Source organism: Notamacropus eugenii, chromosome 1 (assembly GCF_028372415.1).
Source record: "Notamacropus eugenii isolate mMacEug1 chromosome 1, mMacEug1.pri_v2, whole genome shotgun sequence".
In the NCBI taxonomy this organism is placed as follows: Eukaryota; Metazoa; Chordata; class Mammalia; order Diprotodontia; family Macropodidae; genus Notamacropus; species Notamacropus eugenii.
In genome coordinates, this window is record NC_092872.1 from 75,286,545 (window position 1) to 75,309,804 (window position 23,260).

General features: G+C 39.7%; 1 long non-coding RNA gene across 1 annotated transcript; it reads left to right on the top strand.

Annotated features, from left to right (window-relative positions):
- The first annotated feature begins 261 nt into the window (after positions 1-261).
- On the top strand, positions 262-23,046 carry LOC140523288 (uncharacterized). Its single transcript, XR_011973368.1, has 4 exons — positions 262-402; positions 16,827-16,957; positions 20,746-20,798; positions 22,687-23,046. It is a non-coding gene; the product is annotated as an uncharacterized lncRNA (long non-coding RNA).
- Positions 23,047-23,260: the final 214 nt, after the last annotated feature.

Here is a 23,260-nt window from a genome sequence, read left to right on the forward strand (position 1 = left end):
TGTTCTCTGTTTCTGAAGGCCTAGAACGTATCCAGATTGAGGATGCTTATTCAGGACCTGTTGACAAGTTGAAAATTCTTTTCCTTCAGTTCCTTTTCTTGGGGTGGGGGTGGGGGGGCAGGGATTGGTGGAGTGGGAATGAGTCATGAATTTGTTCTTGTAGATGAGAAGATATTAATATTTTAGAGAAGACCAGTCTTTTCTCAGATAGGACCCTTTGTAAGGGCACTTTCCAGAAAATGTGATCACCATATTGTCTCTTAGGTCCAGTAGGAAAGCGGTGAAATTGGAGAAGGTCCAGAGGAGTTTCTGGAAAACAGCTGAACATCTGCTGGCCTAGCCCACTCACACAAAGCCTCAACAAAAGGACAGAAGTGTCACCAATGATGCCTTAATTGCCAAGTACGATGACCTTTTCTCTTTTCACATCTTTCTTAACTTTTCTTCAACATTTGAAATTTGACTACACTTTTCTACCATTTATTTTTCCTTTTCTGAGTTTTGTGACACTGATCTCACTTGGTTCTCCTTTTATATGTCTTATTGATACGTTTCAGGCTCTTTTGCTGGTTCATTATTCTGTACCTTAGTCCCAAAGTCTTATTCTGGGCCATCTTGTGTTCTCTTTCTGTATTGTCTTACTTATAATTGAATCATCTCCTATGAATTGAATGATCATTTCTGTGCAGATGGCCAATGTCTATATATTAGTCTCTGTCTCTATCCTTAGTTCAAGTTATGAATTTCCAAATGTCTATTCGATATTTCAAACTCAAAGAGGCCTGTTTGACTGAACCATAGAGAGTAGGAAAGGGATATGACGTGTGTGTGTATAAATGTATGTGTGTGTGCATGCACACATTTGTATGTATATATATATATATATATGTATATGTACATAGGTTGGAAAGGGAACTTGGGGATAAGGTCTTTAAGATTGTAAAATCCTGTTAAAGGGTTGACTAGTTAAACCATGGAACTTATTCAGTTTTTTCAGTTTTTTTGAGAGCCAATTTGCCCATGATACTGGAATGGTTTGCCATTTCCTTTTCTAGTTCATTTTATAGATGAGTAACTGAGGCAAACAGCATTAAATGACATGTCCAGGGTAACAGCTAATAAGTACCTGAACCCAGATTTGAACTCAGGATGAGTTTTCCTGACTTTAGACCCAGCACTATATCCACTGTACCACCTACCTGTCCATAACTCTAGATTATTGAACCTAATACTTAATTGTAGAGGTAAGAGGGGATCATTAGAGTTTATTGAATAGAAGAGTGATATTGTCATATCTGCCTTTTAAGAAAGTCACAGACTGGGTTTCTTATCTTTTGCCCCCAAACCTAACCCTTTTCTGAATTTATGTATTCCTGTTGAGGGCACCACTGTTCTTCTAGTCATACAGCTTGAAGCAAATGTCTTTGATAAAGGCCTCATTTCTCTAATAAATGGAGAACTGAGTCAAATTTATGAGAATTCAAGTCATACCCCAATTGATAAATGGTTAAAGGATATTAACAAGCAGTATTCAGATGCAGAAATCAAAGTTATCTATAGTCATATGAAAAAATGCTCCAAATCACTAGATTTGGAGATAGATAGATAGATTAGATAGAGAAATGCAAATCAAAACAGCTCTGAAATATCACCTCATACCTATCAGATTGGCAAAAATGATAAATGTTGGACATAATATGGGAAAATTGAGACACTGATGCACTGTTGGTGGAATTGTGAACTGGTCCAACCATTCTGGAGAGCAATTTGGAACTGTGCCCAAAGAGCTATAAAACTGTTTGACCAAATCTTAATTGAGCAGTACTTCACTATGAGGTCTGTATCCCAAAGAAATCACAAAAAGGGGAAAAGGACATGCATGTAAAAAAACCTTGTTCTTATTTGTGACTCCTCATTCTCCCTCATCCCTCATATCCGATCAATTGCCAAACTATATCTTTTTGACCTCTGTAATATCTCTCCCATCCACCCTCTCCTCTCTATTCTCACAGACACTACTCTATATTTTTAGTATTATAATTCATAGAATAACAGATTTAGAGCTAGAACGGACCTCAGAAGGCATTCAGTCTAACTGGAGCTCAGGGAAGTTAAGTAGTCTTCCCAAGGTCACACAGGTAGTAAGCATCAGAGGCCCTACTTTAGGTGCTCTTTACCTCTTGTCTTTTCTTTCTTTTTATACTTTATTTCAATACTCATTTTAAAAAATTTTGAGTTGCAAATTCTCTCCTACCAATTAAGAAGTAAGTAATGTGGTATCAATTATACAAGTGAAGTCATGCAAAACATATTTCAAAAGTCTGCTTAGTTTCTCTCCACTGCCTCCTTTAATTTATCCTCCCTCTTATCTCTCCCCTTTTCTCTTATCCCCTTCCCCTCCTACTTCCTTGTTGTATAAGATAGATTTCTGTACCCAAAAGAGAGTTTTGTGTATATATATGTGTGTGTGTGTGTGTGTGTAATATATATATGTACATATATGTATATACCCTTATACATACACACACACATATATATTTCTTCTTTATTTCAACCACTTCAAATCAGAGTGAGATTCAAACATTGCCTGCCCCACCTCCTATTTCCCCCTCTATTGTGGAAGTTCTTTACATGCCTTTTATTTGAGATAGTTTTCTCCATTCATCTTCTTCCTTCCTCCTTTCCCAGCGCATCCCTCTTTTTCACCCCTCCACTTCTTTTGGAGATCATTCTAATATATTTGACTTGTATTCATATCCTTTCTCTATGTAAACTCCTTCTAATTGCCCTAGTAATGATAATGTTCTTAGGAGTTATGTGTATCATCTTCTCATACCAGAATGTAAGCAGTTTCACCTTATTAAGTCCCTTATGATTCCTCTTTTCATGCTTGCCTTTTTTATATTCCTCTTGAGTCTTGTGTTTGATTGCCAAATTTTCTATTCAGCTCTGGTCTTTTCATTAGAGATGCTGGAAAGTCTCCTATTGCATTAAATACCCATGTTTTTCTCTGGATAGATTATTCTTGGTTGTAATTTTAGCTCCTTTGCTTTCCAGAATATCATATTCCAAGTCCTCTGCTCCTTTAACAAAACTGCTGCCAAATCTTGTGTGATCCTGACTATGGCTCCACAAAATTTGAATCATTTCTTTTTTAGCTGCTTCTAGTATTTTCTTCTTGATCTGGGAGCTCTGGAATTTGGCCATAATATTCGTAGGAGTTTTCATTTTAGGATCTCTTTCAGGAGGTGATTGATGGATTCTTTCAATTTCTATCTTGCATTCTGGCTCTAGGATGTCAGGATAGCTTTCTTTGATAATTTCTTGAAATATGATGTCTAGGCTCTAGTTCCTCACTTGTAAAATGAGGGAGTTGGACAAGATGGTTCATAAAATCCTTTTTAGCTAAAAACCCATAATCCTATTTTTCTATTCCAGGTGGGAAACTTCCACTTTTCATCCAATTAGTGTGTCCCTATCTGTAATTTCAAAGATGAGAAGACAAATAGGCATTCTATAGCAGGATGCTTTATTTTCCTAGAAAATACTTGAGTTGCTCTGATAGTGGAGAAGCCATGAACTCAGTCCTGAAGAGTTTCCTATCCTGGCCTGAAGACCACTGTGCTCAAGAGGTCCTATTCACTCACTCACTTATTCATTCATTTGCTCATTCGTTCATGATGTCATCCTTGATTAAATCTGTTCTGGCATCTGCTTTGAAAATATTAGTCCTTGCCATTGTTTCGAGGTGTCAATCTTGGTCCCAGTGGGAGGGACTTGTTGTTTTACATTAGCACCCTTCACTTGCTATCCTGACTTTCTGCTCCCTTGAGTGTTTCAGTTAAACTCAGTGTTCTTCCTTGCACATGTCCAATAATAGGGTCCCCTCTAAGTCCCAGCAGCAGAGCTTGACACAATTATAGGACCATTGATTTAGATCTGGAAGGGATCCTTAGCCATCAGTTAATCAACCAGCATTTATTAAGTGACTTTTATTGTTCGATTGTGTCTGCCTCATTGTCATCCCATTTGGAGTTTTCTTGGCAAAGCTACTGGAGTGGTTTGCCATTTCCTTCTCCAACTCGTTTTACAGATAAGGAAAATGAGGCAAACAAGGGTGAATGACTTGCCCAGGGTCACACAATCAGTAAGTATCTGAGGCCAGATCTGAACTCATGAAGATGAGTCTTCCTGACTCCATGCCTGGAGCTCTATGTATTATGCTACCTAGCTGCCCCTGTGTGCCAATGCACAGAGATAGGTACTGGGGATACAAACAAACAAACAAACAAATAAACAAAAGAAATAATTCCTACTGTCAAGTAGCTTAAACGCAGTTAGAGGAAACAATATATATATGTATATGTAATATGTACTTTGGATATCATATATTAATTTTATATATTATATAGTTTATGCACTATTACATATTTATATGTAAAATATATTTGTATTTGTATACATATACATATATATACACACACACATATATGCACTTCAAGAGGTGGGATCAGGAAAGGTTTTGTGTAGAAAGTAACACTTGAGTTGTGTCTTAAAAGAAGTGATGAAAATATTCCTCAATTTGCAAATGAAGAAACTGAGGTTCAGAGGCATTGGGTGACTTTCTCAGGGTCACAGAGCCAATAAGTACTAGAATTGGGATTTGAACCTAGGACTTCTTGACTTCAGATTTAGCTTACTATCCTATACTCCATGCTATCTGTCTGTCTTTTGTATTGCCTACTTACCTCTGTTGCATTTAGAGAGGTTAATTGTCCAGCATACTTGAGGTGATAGTTGGTTGTACTGTATGCCATCTTGGTCAGATCGTATGTGAAGTATTATATTCATTTTTGGATTTTACATTTTAAGAAGGACATAGATAAATTAAATTATTACTCAATGAGCATTTATTAAATGACTGCTTATAGTTAGCAATTACTTAATAGTTAGATTGACATATTGATAAATTAATAATCCAAAAGAAAGCAACCGGAATGGTGGATGAACTGAAGACCTTGCTGCAGGAGAGAATCCACTGAAGGAAGTGAATGGAGGATGTTTAGCCTAGAGAAGAAAAGAGATGGGATGGGATATATTGGTGAGGGTGGGGAGAGAAATATGATTACAGTCTTCAAGTATCTGAAGGTCTGTCTTGTAAACATATTAGACTTACTCTTCTTGTCCAGACTGAGAAGTGTTGGGTGGGAGTTTCAGAGAGGCTGATTTAGAATACCTAAGAATTAGAGCTATCCTAGGTCAGAATGAGCTTCCTTAGCAGGTAATGAGTTTCCTTTCATTGGAGATCTTCAAGCAAAAACCAAATGGGAACTTCTTAGGTAGCTTACAGAGAAGATTCTTGTTCTTGGACCAGATGGGCTTTAAGGTTCAGTTTAGCTGAAACTTAGGGTATGTTGGATAGCTTTCCACTCTTAAAGTGTATTTTTAACCCTGAGAGACAGCAACCACTATCATAGACTAGACCTGCAATTTCATTGATATGTCTTCAAATTCCCAATGAAAAATTCCCTGTACCAATGCAAGTTGATATGTTCTCTGTGACATATTATCTAGTTGTGAAGAGGATCGAACAGTTAAGTAACTTGTTTAATGTCACACAACCAGAATGTGTCATATCATTTAGTCTGGAAAAAACAAGTGTTGATTATAATTTTAATCTACAAGTATAGGAATTAAGAAAGTTTAACATGTAACTCCAAAAATATTGATCACTTCCTTCAAGCTGAAGGTCTGAACTCTAAAGACAAAACTGAAGGATCTCAGGCTTTATATAGTTATTCTCTGTTACAAAGTTATTAACTTTTTTCTGCCTAATTATTCAACTTTCATTTTAAATTGTTTATTGATAATTTTTGTTTTCACATCACTTTACATTGTTTGAACCTAGCCCTGCATGAGTAGGAAATTGGATTATCTTTTTTTAAAAAACAATTTATTTATTTATTTTTAGTTTACAGCATTCAGTTCCACAAGCTTTTTGAGGTCCAAATTTTTTCCCTCTCCCTCTCCTCCTCCTTCTCCCTTCTTCAAGATAACAAGCAATCTGATATAGGTTCTACATATACATTCACGTTAAACATATTTTCACATTAGTCATGTTGCAAAAGAAGAACTAGAATCAATGAACTAGGGAAAAGAAGAAATAAAAGAAAAAAGAGAAAGAGCAAATAGTGTGCTTTGATCTGCATTCAGACTCCATAACTCTTTCTCTGGGTGTGGATGGCATTTTCCATCATGAGTCTTTCGGAGTTGTCTTAGAAGCTTGCATTGCTAAGAAGAGTCAAGTCTATCAAAGTTAGTTATCACATAATCTGGACCATCTTTATGTGCTGTTTAGAGACGCTTAACCAAGGACTTCTGTTATGCTGACCAGAAACTTAGATCCAAAGACTGATGCAAGGTGTTTTCTCACAATTGCACACCACAATCAGCCCATATGTCTTATCTCAAAACTGGCCCAGTCCTGGGGCCAGTACAATCAATCTTTGTTTCTAAGGATCCCTACTAGGTCTTTTTGACTGTTCCTACCACTGCCAAATTTGTGGGAAGAGACTCCTGGATCATCTGAAGAAAGCCCCCGCTACTGAGTGAACAGTAGAATCCTCTGGGCACCTCAAGGTTCATCTAGTGCTGATCCAGAAGCAGTCGACATTTAGACAAGACAGCTATCCCAAGATTCTGGATGAGGGCTGAGTACACTGTCCTAGTTTTTATTTTTTCTCTCTTCCCTTTTATTATGTGCCCAACTACAAAGGCCCCAATTCTCTATTGGGAGTTTCTCCTTGATACGTGGGACACACTTCTCCAATAGGTCCTATCAAGGAACTAACCTGGGATACAAATGGCATTACATCATTACTAAGGTGGAGGAGGTAACAAATTGTTGGATTTGCCACCTTAACTCCCAAGCTCACCAATCTAAGTCCACAACTGTCCCTCAACTCAATATCCTGTCCAACTGGCCTCTCTAGACCCCCTCCCTTTGGCCAAAAGGGGGAATTGTCAGGCTCCCCATGCCAGGACCACCCTTCTCTTTTTACTCCTCTCTTTACTATTAGGAGACATCTTGTTCTTCAGAGCTAAGGCCCAGCAAGCAAGCTGTGCCCTGAGCTTGGCATAGCAACAGTCCTTTGTGCTCACCCTCTGTATGAACTCAGCCACAGAAAATCTCAGAACTGTTTCCCACCAGCACTAGGTGGTCCTTGATATCAGACAAGCACCTGCAGAAACCAGGTCATGAAGTCCTTCTATGAATCAAACTTGTCTCATTTTTGCTGTTGGCCCTCATTGTCAGGGTTACAGCTCACTGTGTAGTCACTAGCATATGTATTGAGATTTGCCCACATGAAAGCAGGTGTCCTTGGTATCAGAGAAGGCTCTAGAACGTGTGTCTAGCTTCTCTCCTCCAACAGAGCAGAGAAAGTTTTTTTCTTATGGCCACTGTTAACCCTTTGTTTTTATTTATTTTTCAGAGTAACTCTGTGCCTCTCTGGTCATTTGTTTTCAGAGGTGATACCCATTACACTCCCTTCCCACCCAAAGCTGTCTGTTGTAACAATGAATAAAAATTCAATGAATGAAAAAAATAAATAAAAAAGAAAGGAAGAAAGTTCACCCATGAAGTCCACGCGTACGTAGTTTTCCACTGTGTATAGGCTTACATACAGTGGGGCACACACATTCTCAAGCACACTGAGATCTCAACTGCATCACAGAAATTAAAAATTAGTATTATAACAGTGTCCTGTTGTAAAGAGCTATGCTTCTTTTGACTAGTTCTCCCTTGAATAGAGGAAGATCTAATCCACCTCGCTTGAATCAGTTTGCCTTGATCAATTTTGGGAAATGACCTTAATTCCACTAGACAGAATCAGCAGTCAGGTTAATAGAGGACCAAGCTGAGGTCAGGAGTGCCACGTTTATTGTCCACCAACCTAAGAGTGGGGATGCCTTTTAGTTAACCAAATCTAAAGAGCTGTCCCTTTGGTTTACCTTTGATTAGACTTAAAGAGGAAGTTGTTAGCTAATTTCCAGAAGAAACTCCTTCTACCCAGGATCTGGGCCAACATTAACATCAATCTCCTTGTTCAGTAACTCAAAAAAATCTTAAATTTAAACTAAGAGCCTTTGTTTTATATTGTTGTGGAATATTTTTCCCCAGCTTGCTAGAAAATCTGATTTTTGAAATTGTTTGAGAGAGGGAAACTTTTCTGATTTAGCTGGAAGAATTGCTGAATCTATTTCTTTCTAAGCGGAATTGTTTGTACATTAATCAAAATGAATCTGACAGGTTTGGCTATAATGCAAGGGTGGCTGTTTTCTTTTCCACAGTTCTGGTAGTGCCCTACCTTTGCAAAGAAGAAAGGGAAGTATTTTCTGACATTTCTTCTTCCCTTACTTATAGGAGATGAATGAGGAAGGGAGAAAAGACCAGTTTGTTTGGATCTAAGAGTGGGGAAAAGAAAGTAATGTCTAGTGAGACTGGAAAGGTTGTTTGGGGCCAAGTTGTGAAGGGCTTTAAAAGATAAATTTTATTTTTTTAAAAATTTTATTCAAAGGTAATAGGAAGCCACTGGAGTTGGTAGAGTTAGGGGAGTCACATGGTCAAATACTGACTTAAGGAAAATCACTTTAGTTGTAGGATGTAGAATGTGCTGGGGTGGGGATTATGGTAAGATTATGAATCTGAAACAGTGGACTGCTGGTGGTTTCTTCTGCAGGAGTTTGGAAAAGGGGAGGATTTAGGGGAAAAGACTGAGTTTACTTTCAGAAATATTAAGTTTACCCTTTGATCCAGCAATATCGCTTCTCGGACTGTATCTCAAAGAGATCATAAAAATGGGAAAGGGTCCCACATGTACAAAAATATTTATAGCAGCTCTCTTTGTGGTGGCCAAGAACTGGAAATCAAGGGGATGCCCATCAGTTGGGGAATGGCTGAACAAGTTGTGGTATATGAATTTAGTAATGGAATACTGTTGTGCTATAAGAAATGATGAACAGGAAGACTTCAGAGAGACCTGGAAGGACTTATATGAACTGTGTGTGTGTTTGCCCTTCATTGCTGAAGAAGACCATGCCATCAGAGAAATGATGACATGACTTGCATTTGACTTTGTTTTGAGTGAAGGAGGGCTGTGCAGGTCACCAGCCTTACTTTTCCTCCAGAGCCCTCTGAATCCAGTGACCAGATATTCATCAGGATGACTGGAGATGAGCCAAGATGAGGCAATTGGGGTTAAGTGACTTGCCCAAGGTCACACAACTAGTGAGTGTCAACTAACGCTGAGTGAAAGGAGCAGAACCAGGAGAACTTTGTACACAGCAAAAACCACAGTGTGTAAGGAATTTTTCTGGTAGACTTGGCCCTTCACAGCAATGCAAGGACCTAAAAAATTCCCAATGGACTCGAGGCAAAATACTTTCCACATCCCAAGAAAGAACTATGGAATTGGATCACAGAATGAAACAGACCCTTTTCTCTTGTGTTATGTTTTGTTTTGTTTTATGGTGTCTCCCATTCATTTTAATTCTTCTATGCAACATAACTAAGGTGAAAATTAAAAAAAAGAAATAAGTTTAAGATGTATCCAGGACATCCATTTTGAATTATTCAATAATCAATTGGTAATATAGAACTGATGCTCAGGAGAGAGGTGCACTGGATGTGTAGATCTGTGAGTGATTTATATAGAGAAACCCATAGAAGTTGACAAGGCTACCAAGAGAGAGTGAAAAGGGACAGGAGAAGTGGGCTTAGGACAGGATCTTGGGGAACACCCACAGTTGAGGGGTATGATGTGGATGATGAGCCAGAAGGAAAAATGAAGAGGAGCAGTCAGACAGAAAGGAGGTGAACCAGGATAGAGTCATCAAAAAAAAGTAAAAGACAAAACAAAAACAAAATAGGAAAGAGTATCCAGGAAAAGCCAGTCAGCATTGTCACATGTAGCACATAGGTCAAGAAGGATAAAGACTGAGAAAAGACCATCATATTGGCAATTATGAGATCACTGGTAATTTTGCAGTTTTAGGTGAATGAGTAGACTGAAAGCCAGATGGGAAAGGGTTAAGGAGAGAGTGAAAGGAGAGGAAGTGGAAGCAATGATTAATAGACAACTTTTTCAAAGAGTTGGACTAAGAAAGGGAGGAGACATATAGGATGACTGCTTGAAGGGATGGTAGGTTTTAGGAAAGTTTTTTTTTTGAAAGGATAGGGAGTCTTGGACATATTTGAAGGCAGTAAGAAAGGAGCCAGTTGATATGGAGAAGTTGAAGATTTGAGGAGGGCAGAGACTGATCTGCTGAAGAAGATGAAGTGGGATGAAATCAAGTGTACATGGAGAGGAGTTGGCCTTATGAAGGAGAAAGACCATCTCTCTGTCAGAGATGGGGTGGGGAGGAGAGTGGAAGATGATGTCAAAGGGTTTTGATATGAAGGAATTTTTAGAATAAGGAATTGATGTTGAATGGCCTCAATTTTTTTAGCAAAATGAAAGTCAAGTTTCTTAGCTGAGTCAGACAGGGAGAAGGAACATGTGTGTGTGTGTGTGTGTGTGTGTGTGTGTGTGTGTGTGTGTGTGTGTGTGTGTGTGTGTGTGTGTACCTTCAGGAGAGAAAAGAAAATTTGGAACAGCTTCTGTGAGGAGTGAAATAAAGAATCAATTAGGGAGGAATAAAAGAACTTCCTGTCTTAATCGAGAACATGTCTACAGAACAGACATGTTGAAGTTGGATAACATGAATTTGTAATGTATCCAGAAAGGACATTTAGAGGATTTCCTCCAGCTTCTTTCAGCAGCTTGTGAGCATGTGAGGAGCAGAGGGGGCAGATGCTGGGAATAAACCAGAGCTTGAGAAAAGCAGCGGTAAGAGAAGGGGGCAAGGCATTTAAGAGTAAGGACTGTAAGACTGGCTGCCCAGAAGGCAGGGGCTACTCTAACAGGTTCTAGGGGTAATCCTATGGGTCTGTACTCTTAACACTAAATAACACTGAAGCTAATGAGCCCCCACTGACGTGCCTCCTACTAACAATTTGCCAGTAGATACAATTAGCTCTTAGCCAATGCATTTACTCAAATGGTAGAGCAAGGATAGTAGTTATAAAACATTCCTTCCATAAACTGAGGGGTTTACTCTCTCACAGGGAAACACAATGTCTGTGAAGAAAGTAGATTCAGACAATGTATGATAGTAGTGAGGTATGTGGCAAAGGTATGTGTGTGGTAAAGATAACTCACAACTCCTGATATAGGGCCTGAAAGTCCTTTCTTTCTTCATAAATTCAAATGCAATCTTCTTTGGATGTAATGTCTTTGCAGGCAGGCTGTTCATCTGAGTTCTGAATGTCTGTTCCTCTCCATGGGCCATCTCTCTTTTTTGCTGCCAGGGGACACATTCCTTGAAGTTACTTCCTGCTTTGGGTGACTCTCTGTACCTGGGTCTGTCTAACTATCCTTTCCCTTCCCTTCCCTTCCCTTCCCTTCCCTTCCCTTCCCTTCCCTTCCCTTCCCTTCCCTTCCCTTCCCTTCCCTTCCCTTCCCTTCCCTTCCCTTCCCTTCCCTTCCCTTCCCTTCCCTTCCCTTCCCTTCCCTTCCCTTCCCTTCCCTTCCCTTCCCTTCCCTTCCCTTCCCTTCCCTTCCCTTCCCTTCCCTTCCCTTCCCTTCCCTCTCCATCCATCTAGACGGAGTCTTTTCATCTCACCCAAACAGGAAGCAGAATGACTATTCTTGGGTAGATACCGCTATTGATTTACACAGAAGCTTTGACTGGCTCTGTTTCTGATGTGGGCTGGGTTACTCCTTCCTTAGTGGAACCCAGTGGTGCTTTCCTCTTCTCCCTCTCCTCAGGGCTCATCATATTGACATCTAGCTTAATGGGGAATTTAATGCGGACATTTGATCAGCAGAGCCTATTGCATTTAAAACTCCCAAAGAAATCACCATCCTCAGCCTCTATGATATCTGGAATTGCAGTTATAGGCCACCATGACTGGCCAAATTTATTTTATTTTAAAAATGGATTTTTATATCCCTTGGTGTATGTTTAACTCTCCTAACTATTCTTAGGACATTCTCCCACTGTCCTGTTGGCATTTTATGAGATCTCAGTCTTTGAGATTCTCAGTCCATAGGCACAATTTTTTGCCACTATCCACTTCACAGAGTTATTGAGGGCAAAATGAAATTGAGAAATCTAAGGTCTAGAGGTTAAGTGACTTACCCAAAGTCTCATAGGTGGTAGAAGGTAGTGTGGATTCATGCCTACGGTCTTAGATTCTGGATCCATTCAGTATTCTTTCCATTGCAACGCAGTATAGAAAGCTTATGACTGGAGTGGGAAAGAACATCTTTGGGGAAAGGAGAGAAGGTAGAAGGCAGCCTTTTTTTCCCTGAGTGTCTATGTCTTTATTCTCTCACTTACAGAGAAGTGGGTGGAGACCTGGTTTATTGCTCCTGAGGAGATACTAGGGGCTTGATCAGACCTTGGCTCTGCTCTGTTTACCTACAGTATCTGTCTACTTGTAATCACTCAGGTCATCTTTGAGGATTGCCAGGCCTCTCAGCACTTATGACATAAAATCAAATGGGTCCAGACTTGCCTTGTTTTATCCTCTGCCAGTAGCATAGACAAGACTGTCTAATCCAAATGTTAATTAGAAGAAACTGGTGGCACTTAAGGACCTGAATTATTCATAGGCCTATCCAAGCAAAAGTAAGGAAATGCAAGGGTAAAAGTAGGTTTAAAGCATTGATGTTGAGATAGACAGATTTTCCTTTTCGGTGATCTCTCCTCTGATCATTTGGAGGCTTCTACAATAAAGGGCCCAACCAAATATCAAATGCAACATGTCCTTCCCCTCTTCTAGTTTATCTGAGCGCCAGGCCAGACTTTCACAGGCAAAAGCAGTTAGGTGGCGTAGTGGATGGAGTGCCAGGCCTGTTAAGTTCAAATGTAGCCTCAGACACTTATCAGCTGTGTGACCCTGGACAAGTCACTTAACCCTATTTGACTCAATTTCTTCATCTGTAAAGTGAACTGGAGAAGGAAATGGCAAACCACTTCAGTGTCTCTATCACAAGAACCCCAAACAGGGTCATGAAGAGTTGGACGCAACTGAAAATCTTTCTGTTTATCAATTTTTGTGTGTGGGCACTCCTGGTAGGAAAAAACGGCCCTAGGATAGGACCAAATGCCTTCTTGAAATTATCATTTTAGGGATGCCTGAATCTTTGAGTTCCTTTCTAGGCTTTCTAAATGAATCTTGGTATCTGAGTTGCATCCTATGATAGACCATGTTATGATACTGACTGGGAAGGACCTCAGAGATTATCTAGTCAACTCTGCTCTATGGATGAGGAAACTCAGGAGGAGTGGATCTGGATCCCAGCTCTGTTGGGTACTACTAGGGTCCTTAACTTCTCTAGACCTTTGTTAGCTCATTTATACAGTAAAATTAAAGCGTTGGCTTAGATTAATTCTAAGGTCTCTTCCAACTCTAACATTTTGAGAGCAATGGTCTAGTACAGTGGTCCCTAGATTTTGGATCACATACCCCATTGGTACATTTTTGAGGACACATTAATAATAATGAGCATTTACGTAGTGCTTCAAGGTTTGCAAAGTGCTTTACAAAGTACCTCATTTGCTCTTCACAAAAATCCTGGGACATAGGAGCTATTATTATCACCACGTTACAGATGAGGAAACTGAGGCAAGCAGAAGTCATGCCCAGGGTCACACAACCAGGAAGTATCTGAGGTTGTATTTGAACTCGACTTCCTAACTCCAAGTCTAGCATGCTATCTGCTGTAATCCTAATACACACACACACACACACACATATACACACATGTACATATGTTGTTGTTCTACCTTCATTTCCAGAGAGGACCAATGACCTCACAGGTGATGTCTTTACTTGTGCATGAGTTGGATTTAAGTGAGGCAGATGAGTGTGTATATGTGTATTTTAGTTATTTATTCACTATAGATGTGCTACTATACTAATAATATACGCTATAAAACTTACACAAAAATGTATATCAAAAAAAGGATGAGCTTAAGAAGTGTCTGATCTTAGAATCAATGTGGAGCCACTGGAATTTATTGAATGATATAATCAGACCTGTGCTATAGGAAAATCTGTTGGGCAGCTGTTGGAACCTATTGAAGATCAATTGGTTGTAGAAGGAGGAGAGATTTGAGTCTGGGAGACCCTTCAGGAGGCTATTACCACAGTCCAGGTGAAAAGCGTTTTCTCGTAAGGTTTAAGGTAACGGGGCTATGTGAGAGATGTTATGTGGGGATAAATGGTTAGATTTGGCAACTAATCGGTTATATGGGGTGAGGGAGGGTGAGGAGTGGCAGGTGGCCATAAGGCTGGGAACCTGGTTGAATGGAAGAGGTGGTTTATGGGGAAAGATCGTGAAAAGAGGTCTATGATGGAGATGGCAACCTTTCCATAAATCCTGTGTGACTCATCTTGTCCCAATCAAATCCAAAAGGGGGAGGGTGGGACTCCTACTTACTGGCTGTTGCCCCACAAGAAACTGGACCTATGTCCTCTCTGTTCCCCTACCTCTGCCATAGGCAGGATAGAAGGACAAATGTTTCCAGTGGTACCAAGGGAACCACTACATTTGATGGGTCCAAGACTATGCTGTACTGAGTAACTCCACTGTTGCCAGAGATCGTAGTAGCATAAAGGAGAGTGTGTTCCACACCCCTGAGTTTCCAGCAGAGGAAATGTTTGCATTTTTGTCATTGTTACAGCTTCAAAGTAAATATCCCTTTGTAAGAGCTAATTGAGGTTAAATGGTTAGCTGGGTGCCAATGGGGGGCCAAATGGGGTGTCAATCACTGGTTATCCCTTCCACATATTGGGAAGGGATAACTTGGGAATCTTTCTTGTGTGATGAGGAAAAATCCTTGTAAAACTTTTGGCCTTCCCTTCAAACCTGCCCCCCCCTCCGACCTCAGTTTCTTTACCTGTAAAATGAGAGATTTGAAGTCCCTTCTAGGGCAGTTAGATGGCTCAGTGGTCCGAATTTTTTCTTTTTCTTTTATGGGGTGTTTACAGTACCTTGTTTTAAAATTTGTGTTATCTGGTCATAGATTTTATGCCTGCTGATTTTAACATGTCACCTGCAGTTTGCACAAAGCTCCTGCTAAATTTCCATTTAATTTCTTATGTCGATCCAGGATATATTGAAACTGCAATGGGGAAAGTGGAGATGTAGAAGGGATAACCATTGGCTAACTGTGGGAGGAAGACAACTTGGAAGGACTTGAACCAATAGTATTAAAGAAGAGACACCCAAACCCTTCTGGGCACTTCCAGGACCCTAGGGGAAGACATAGCTTACCTTAACCTGGGTGAATGAGCAAAAGTATGCTGGCTGCATTTATTTGAAAACTTCCTTGTGGGGCTGACAATTAGTAAAGAGGGGAAGAGGCTGGGAGTTTGAACATCAGGAGAGAGCATCATGGGGGAAAAGGGTAAATGTGGTCATGATAGAGACAGGTCTCATGTGGGGAAGGTGGGATTCATTCATCTTCCTACCATCTAATTGGTTGATCCCACACACTTTGGGATCAGGATGCTGCTGTCACTTGGGAGAACACAGGCCTGGTGGATGGGCATTTGGATCTTGCCTCTGACATTTAGACATTTAGACTTTGAAGGGACCTCTTTTTTTGTTGCTTAGTTGTTTTTCAGTTGTGTCCAACTCTTTGTGTTTCCTTTTGGGTTTTTCTTGGCCAAGATACTGGAGTGGTTTGCCATTTCCTTCTCCAGTCCATTTTACAGATGAGGAAACTAAGGCACATAGGGTTAAGTGACTTGCCCAAGGTCACACAACTCTGAGGCCAGAGTTGAACTCAGGGAGTTCTAACTTGAGGCCCCACACTTTATCCACTGAGCCATCTAACTGCCCCAGAAGGGACTTCAAACCTCTCATTTTACAGATAAGGAAACTGAGGTCTGGGGCAAGAGTCAGGGATAAATCTAGTTGCTCAAAGTCACACAGACAGTAAATGGTAGAATTGGATTTTGAATCTAAATTCTGTGACTCAATTCAGCACTCTTTCTACTACCTCATACTAGATCACTTTAACCTGTTTTCTCATCTGTAAAGCAGATCAGCTAGGTGACTCAGTAAATAAAGTACTGGGCCTGGAGGCAGGAAGACTCATCTTCCTCAGTTCAAATATGACTTCAGACACTTACTAGCTGTGTGACCTTGGGTTAGTCACTTAACCCTGTTTACCTCAGTTTCCTTGTTTGTAAAATGAGCTGGAGAAGTAAATGGCAAACCATTCTAATATCTTTGCCAAGAAAACTCCAAATGGGGTCATGAAGAGTTGCGCCTAACTATACAACAAAAAGTGAAGATAATCTGACAGGAAGGATTGCTATGAATCACCAATGAGATGAGGTGTGTTAAGCGCTTTGCAAACCTTAATGTAACCTACTACTATTACTGTTCTAGTACTAAATCCTATGATGTCAAGTGATTTGCCCTAGGTCACAAAGCCAATTAGCGCCTGATTTGGAACTAGAAGAGGCTTCTTGACTAACTCCTTTAGAAACATCATTAATTATGACGATGACATACTCATAGAACTCACTGGTCTCATTCACCGTCATTATTGAAAGGTTTCTCCTAACCCCTTTTCACCCTTCTCCTTTAAGAAAAAAACGTGAAATATGAGCATGTGTGTGTGTGTATGTGTGTGTGTGTATGTATGTATGTATGTGTGTGTACATACCTTTTTCTTCATATTTTTTCTTTTTTCTGCAGACCTCCGCTGTTATGTTCACACCATTGGGTGTCCTGTAAATGCCATTCTCCTCATATTGTCCACTGCTCTCTCCCTGGAAGGAACGTGAGCTGATCTCCTAAGGAGGAAAAATAAAAAAGAAGGGGGAGAGGTGGGGACAAAAGAGGTGTCATATTTCAAAACTTTTCACTTAAAGACTGAAAAAAATTATTGACAAATTCCTCTGGAAGCAAATGACTTGGAGATGAGTCAGGATGCTGTCAAAAGCATCTTAGTCACCATCAACCTGGACCTGGCCAGGTGGGAAGCTGAGTGCAGGGTCAGCAAAATTACTTTGCAGCTGTAGCAAGTAATAAAGAGAAGCACCAAGGACATTATGGATCTGGTTTTCCCCACTGAAAACAAGCCACAAAGACAGAATGCTTCCAGTTAAGTTAGTGGGAGCTCTGAATGTCCTCATGGATTCGTGTGCATTTTTACCATAGCATTATGTTGTTGGAAGGGACCCCTCAAAACCAGTGTAAGGATGAAGAGAATCCAATCTAACCTTATTTTATAGATAAACTAAAACCCAGGGAGGACCCTACCCCAGGTCCCTCATAGTGAGGGAGAGCAAGGAGAAGGAGTAAGATTTTATGTCTTCTCTGTTAGTTTTTCTACTACACCATGCCACCCCAACTGGGGAAGCTGGCTTGGGCATAAGGAGACTTGTTCAGGCACTGACAATTAGTAACTGTGTCACCCTGGGTGGGAAAATCACTTCTGTCTAGGTCTCTGTTTCCTCACATCCAAAATAAAAGGGTTGGATTACACGATCTCTAAGGTACCTTTTGGTTCTAAAATTCAGTTTCTTCCTGAATATTCTTCTGCTTTCAGAGGCATCCACATCCAAATTATTCCAAACAGATGAGAGTTTATTCTGAAGAAATGGGTCACAGATTTAGAAACGGAAGCAATATCTAAGGTTCCTTAATTTTACAGATGAGATTCCCTCACTTCCTTTGGTCTATACAGGATCTAATAATATCGTCTGTCATGAAATCTTTCTTATGGATAACCTAGACCATGGCTTCTAAAATCATTTTATTAAGGGAATTTGTTCTGAGAAGCTTGCAGTCTGTCAAAGGGCTGCACTTGAGGATTTAGAGGGCCTCATATGGCCTCGAGGTTGCAGGTTCCTCACCCCTTCAGACTCAATGTAGCTGAGGAATATTTTGTTTCAGGGCAATTCTACCGGTCACACACAGATCATGTTTTTGGGATTAGGGAGAATTCTGCTTCTTTTGACCATGGCTAAGAATTCATGTTAGGTCAAACCTGGTTTCTCACAAACTTTGAAAGATAGGGTCAGTTTTGTGAATCTCTTCTTGTTGTACCTGGGGTGGATTACAGAAAGTTGTTGTTTTCTCCACCTTAGGACTTCAGAGTCACCCCAGAGTCCATTACCTCATAAAGTTATTTCACCTTGTGAGAAGTCTTAGAACCTTAGAGGCCCTTAGGCTCCATTACTTACCAGTATCATGTATGGCAATGAAAATGGTAGTTTACGTTTAAATAAGGTTTAAGAAAGCACTTCCTTTATCCGTAACCCAGTGAGGTAGATGGTAATATAAATGTTTTTATTGTTCAGTCATTTCAATCATTTCTGACTCTGTGACCCCATTTTGGGGGTTTCTGGGTAAAGATGCTGGAGTGGTTTGCCATTTCCTTCTCCAGTTCATTTTACAGATGAGGAACCTGAGGCAAACAGCGTGAAGTAACTTGTCTAGTGTCACACAGCTAGTAAGTGTCTCTGGCTGGATTTAAACTTAGGTCTTCCTGTGCCACCTAGTGCATTTTACAGATAAGGAAATTGAGGCTCATGGAATTAAGTGACTTGGTCATTTATGGTCCATTGCCATATGAGTATTCAGTTCCAGAGCCAGGATTTGAATTCTGTTTCCTGGCTTCATGGCTCCATACCAAAAAGAGGCTCATTTAGACCCCTTCTAAACATAAGCAGATCTAAACCCACAGTATTCATTTGGATCTGGATTTGTCTTGGAGATGTAGTGAAAAGAAGGACTGTTTGCTTGAGAGTCTAGGGTAAGGGTTTGCTGAGTAGGGATGTGGAGGGAACAGGGTAGCATTTTGAGGGGGAGGGAAGGAGTGCTCACCTGGGCTTGAGGTGGGGTGTGGTTGTACAGCATCTGATATCTTCTTATTTTAGGTAATTATTTGTGCTAACTAGGTGCTAAATTCAGTTGTATTTACTGAAATTTCATTCGGCTATCTACTATCTGTATTTCAACTCAGGTAGCTTGGAGATAGATTCTTCTTGCTTCCAGGAGAGACATAAAGGTATCAATGATCAGAATGACCCAAAATCAATCCAGAAAAGATCTAGGTATGTAGGTTCTCATTCTCACACATTTACGTGTATGGATTCAGCCTTGCAAGTGAGATCTGTATGCTGAGGCTCAGATCAGTCGCTTGTCTTGATCCAAATTAGGCACTAGGTGGCAGTGTTTCACTCTGATTGACCCACTTTCACCTGTCCCAGACTGGTTCCTATACTTCACTGTCTGCCTGCCTCAGTTTTTGAGATCTTTTAAGTGAATGAATGAAAAAACATTTATTACATGTTTACCATTTGTCAAGCACTGTGCTATGTGTTGGGAAAGAATTGAAACATGAAATATTACCCAGACCCAAGAACTGAGTCTGAAACTGATTTATCTGGGTCTTTCTATTTTAAATGATTTAATCTAAAGATTTGATTTCAAACTTTTCATTGTCTTAGTTTCTGTTAAAAGTTTTCCCTTCTAATAAAATCCCACAGTGTTGATGGAGATGCTGGGATGATATAGATGAGCATGGCTGGACAGTTTTAGGTTTCTCAATTAGTTTAGATGACAAAAAACGTGAGACTGGGATAAGTAATTGACTAGCATCAGTGGGGGGAATTTCCACACAGTGAGTTCCCTATGTAGATGAAATTATAAGTCCAGATCAAAGCAACAACAAAGAGCAGGGTGAATAAGGAAAATGAAGTTCAGAGAAATTAAGTGATTGCATTATTAAATTAAAGGGTCTTTGCATCTGTGTCAAAAATAGAAATTGAACCTGGCTTTAAAATCTATGCTGAAGATATCCTGAAGTTAATTAAGACCCTCCAGGAGCAGTCATTTAAAAACATGCCCCTGGAGGATATCTGGATAAGTGTGGATTTAACATAAGACCAGAACGATCAGGTTAGAAGTTGATGCAGGGCATTAAAGACAATTCAATTGATATATTTTAATTTTGGGTTAGGACCTATTTTATTTTATGCTCAATAGAATGAGGTTCCTGGACTATTTTTCATTTAAAAGGAAAAAAAAATATCATATTTAACTTTTACTAGTCTTAAAAAGTTGCAATCCCTCCTTATTTTGGTCTCTAACAAATTTTTTATATTCCTGCAATCTCAGTTCATATACCGTTTCTTCCAGGATTCCTACTATAATTAAATTTCTACTTAATTCAAACTAGCTTATATTTGCTTATTTTCTAGGACAGTTAGGTGACACAGTAGATAGAATTCTGGACTTGGAGACAGGCAGACTCATCTTCCTGAATTCAAATCCAGCCTCAGGCATTATTAGCTGTGTGACCCTCGGCAAGTCACTTAATCCTGTCTGCCTCAGTTTCTTCATTGATAACATGAGCTGGAGAAGGAAATGGCAAACCACTCTAGTATCTTTGCCAAGATGACACCATAAAGAATAGTGCACGACTAAAAAACAACAAAACATCTTTCTACATGTTATATCTGATCTCTTCCTGATCCTTCCTGAGAATATAGTCTCCTTGAGGACAGGCACAATTTAGTTTTTTTTCAACAAGTCATTTTGGAAGTTTTGAAGGTGAATTACAAGATTAGAATTATACCTTAAAAAGATAATCTCTTCTTTGCAGAGATGGGGGACTACAGGTGTGGACTATTATCGTAAGACACAGTAGATGTGATGGTTAGTATTGAACTGTCTTTCTTTTCTATTCTTTGTTACAAGGGATGTCTTGACAGGTGAGGGCAGGAGAGAACTGAAGGTGATGTGACATCAATAATTTCTAAAAAGATAAAAGAAAGAATACTATTGACAACTGTGTAAGGATAGACGTTAAAGAAGAAATTCTGAAGTATGTGAATGCACTTAAAAGACTTTTTAAAGAGCTCCAAATGAAAGGTGATGTAGCCTTGAATTGTGTTCAATCATTTTCAGTTGTGTCTGACTCTTCATGACTCCATTTGGGGTTTTCTTGGCAAAGATACTAGAGTGGTTTGCCATTTCCTTCTCTAGCTCATTTTATAGATGAGGGAACTGAGGCAAATAGGATTAAATAACTTGTCCAGGGTCACATAGCCAGTGTCTGAGGCAAGATTTGAATTCAGGTCCTCCTGACTACAGGGTCAGTACTTTATCCACTTTGCTGGTATACACACATATGAATATGTATATATATGTATATGTACATATGTGTGTATATTATATGTGTATATATGTGTGTATTATACACACACATAAATATACATAATATATATGTATATATATACACACACATGTATATGTATATATATACACACACACACATATATAAGGAGAGAGAGACACAGGGAGAGAGAGATAGAGACAGAGAAATTTTGCTATTTAATTAACTGGGTCCCTTCTGAAGTATCTTTTAACTCTTAGATTCTATGGTTCTGTAATGACATAATCTAACTCCCTCATTCTCCCTTTGGATACTGAGGATCAGACAAATGAAATGGCAGCTAGCTTGTAGTAGAGCTGGTTCTAGAATCCAGATCTCTTGACGTCCATCCAGTCCAAGGCTCTTTATTTGAGCAGCAGGTCTGTGCAGAGAGCTTGTTTTAATCTGGTTGATCTTCTAGGTTAATGAGGGTGGATTCCTTTGGTTCTCCTTCCTTCCTACCTTCTCCACCTCCCCATTTTGTTAAAGGAAGTTTTGAGCTGTCCATTCCCTCTCCATATCCTTGAGAATATATGGAAAAGGGGCATATATTCCCAAACCAATTTTCCATCTCACCAACATTCTACATTCTATCAATTAAATGCAATTTATGAGAATAAATCTAGGTTTTTTTGTGCAAGGCAAGGCAACACGGACTAGGAGATGGAGAACTGGTCTCAGAGCTAAGATGACCTGAGTTCTAGTACTCTGACACATACTATCTGTATGATCTTTGGCAAGTAACAACCTCTGTGTTCTAGACAACTCTCTAAGACTGTAAGTTATAGAGAAGGTGCTGATTTGCATTGGTGGAGAGATTTTCTCAGAGATCCCTATGCCAGTTAAATCATAGGTCTAATCTTTGTCTCTCTTCCTATCTGTACAAGGGACTATGCTACATGCTAGGAATGCAAATATGAAAAGGATATAGTCCCTGTCCTCAAGGCACTTGTAATTTAGTAGGGGAAAAGAGGCACACACACACAAACAACTGGAATATATAGGCAAGATTAGACAGAGTGAACTGATAGATCCCTTGGTGTGAGAATTAGGGAAGATTTTAGAGAATCACAGACATTCTGAGTTGGAAAGGTCCATCTACTTCGACATATACTTAGCTTAGCTCTTTAAAGTCCAGTTTTGGACAGCTCTACTTAATTAGGAAGTTTTTCCTGAGAGAAAATCTAAGTTTTTCTCTTTGAAATTCCCATCTATTGCCAAGTAGGACCAATCCAATCTCTTTCCCACAATAGCCCTTCAAGTACTTGAAGTCAGTTATCCTGTCCCCCCTATTCTCCAGGTCAAATATCCCCAATTCTTTTAATTTATCCTCATATGTTATAAACCAGAGGTCCTTCACCACCCTTGTTTCCTCCTTTTGCTTTTCAGGTTAACAGCATTATGAAGGACAGGGTACCTGAACTGATCACTGAAGAAGGAGAAAGACGTCAATTCCACTATATCCAACAAACACTTGAAAATGCAGGTCAAGGCTAGACGTTTAGATTCTAACTGGATTTCAAAATAAATACACCCCATGGAGAGTAGAATGTTTTGACATTAAAAATATCTGCACTTATGTAAGAAAAGGAACATTCAAATGTTGCTTTTCTGCTAATCTTCATTCATTCATCCCAACCTCTATGCATTGCAGTCTAGGTCTACTGTCTCATGTTTACTTTCAGCTCTGCTTGGCATACTAGAGTCCCCACTGCCACTTCCAGATCATTGTTCTGCCAAGATAATTCACCAAACTTTCTTTAAAGTTATATTTTCAGATTATGCCGTTTTCTTGTCATCCTCTTCTCAGCCTTCTACCAGCCTCCAGTACATTCTCCTGTGCTCCTCAAATGATTTCAGCACCTGACTTCAGTATTGCTCTCCATACATCTTCCTTCAAGGCTGCTAAACCTCCTAACACCTTGCCCTGTAACATATGGGCTGCATCAGATTCTCCCACCTC